Genomic DNA, 1,762 nt, shown 5'->3' on the forward strand with positions numbered 1-1,762 from the left:
ATGGATAAAGAAAATGTGGTATATAAATACAATGGAATATTACTCAGCCATAAAGAATGATAAAATTATGATATTTGCAGGCAAATGGATGAAACTGGAGAATATCATGCTAAGTGAGATAAGCCAATCTCAAAAAACCGAAGGACGAATGATATCATTAATAAGTGGATGATGACACATAATGGGGGGTGGGAGGGGTTAGTGTTAGGGTTAGAGTTAGGGTTAGGGAGGGGGGCAAGAATGGAGGAAGGAAGGACTGTATAGGGGGAAAAGAGTGGTGGGAGGGGTGGGGGGGAAGGGAAAAAATAACAGAATGAATCAAACAACATTACCCTACGTAAATTTATGATTACACAAATAGTATGCCTTTACGCCATGTACAAACAGAGAAACAACATGTATCCCATTTGTTTACAATAAGAAAAAAAAATTTTTTTTAAATTTGAAAAAAAAAGAAATTAGAAAGTTTGATAAGGAATATGTTATAGTATTTTTAATTACTTAACCTACAAAATCAGCATTGTTTTAGGTAAAAGGGGGAAAATGAGTGACTGTTCAGTGGGGGAACGAGGTAGACTTCAACTTTACAAAGTGATTAAAAGTTCTTTTTTTTTTTTTCTTTTTTTTGCGTGCTGGTGATTGAAACCAGGGCCTTGTGCATGCAAGGCAAGCACTCTACCAACTGAGCTATTTCCCCAGCCAAAGTGATTAAAGATGATAGAACACAGTCATATGATTCCAGGAGAAAATCACAGTAGATTAGGGGAATGAAGGGAAGGGAAGGGGGATAGGAAAAGGAAAGACAGTGGAATGAATCTGATATAACTTTCCTATGTACATATATGAATATACCACAGTGAATCTCACCATTGTGTACATCTACAAAACTGGGATCCTAATTAGAATAAGATATATTCTATGCTGCTTGTATAATTATATCAAAATGGATTGTACTATTATATATAACTATAAAGAACTAGTTAAAAAAAAAAACTCACAGCATCTTTTCTGTGATACCCCTACCAATAATATATAATCTGAATCTAATTTCTGAAAACAATAGATCCGATTAAGAGACATTCATCAGAATAACTCACCTGAATTCTTCAAATTTGTCAAGGTCACAAAAGTTAAGAAAGGAGCAAGGGACAACTCCAGCTGAAGGTATACTAAAGAAACATGACAATTTAATATAATGTGTAATTCTAGACCTGATTCATTTGTTGCAAACACCAGTATTTGGATAATTACTGAAAATGGGTTTGGGTCTGAGAATTGGATAGACATATCACTAATTATGATGATTGCTTGTGGTTAATCAGAAGAATATAGAGGGAATGAGTAGTGATAGCCAGTATAAATCCCTCACTTATATTCACGATTCTATAAAGCACTAGCAAGAAGAAGAAGAAAAAAAAAAGAACAATGGGAGAGAATCTGGAGTCAGGGGAACATTCTTTTAAGGTGGGTATATTCAATATGTTAGTAAGTCATTGAAAAGTGATGAGACATGGGGGGAAGGGAAAAAATAACAGAATGAATCAAACATTACCCTATGTAAATTTACACAAATGGTATGCCTTTACGCCATGTACAAACAGAGAAACAACATGTATCCCATTTGTGTACAATAATAAAAAACAAAAAAAAAGAAAAGAAAAGTGATGAGACAGAAAATGAAATTTTATTACTGAGTAAAGAGGGTGAGGTTTCAGTAGCAAAGCCCTAAGTAAGTGAGAAAGATTAGAATTCAGACCTGAAA

This window comes from Sciurus carolinensis, chromosome 8 (genome assembly GCF_902686445.1).
Source record: "Sciurus carolinensis chromosome 8, mSciCar1.2, whole genome shotgun sequence".
NCBI classification, from domain to species: Eukaryota; Metazoa; Chordata; class Mammalia; order Rodentia; family Sciuridae; genus Sciurus; species Sciurus carolinensis.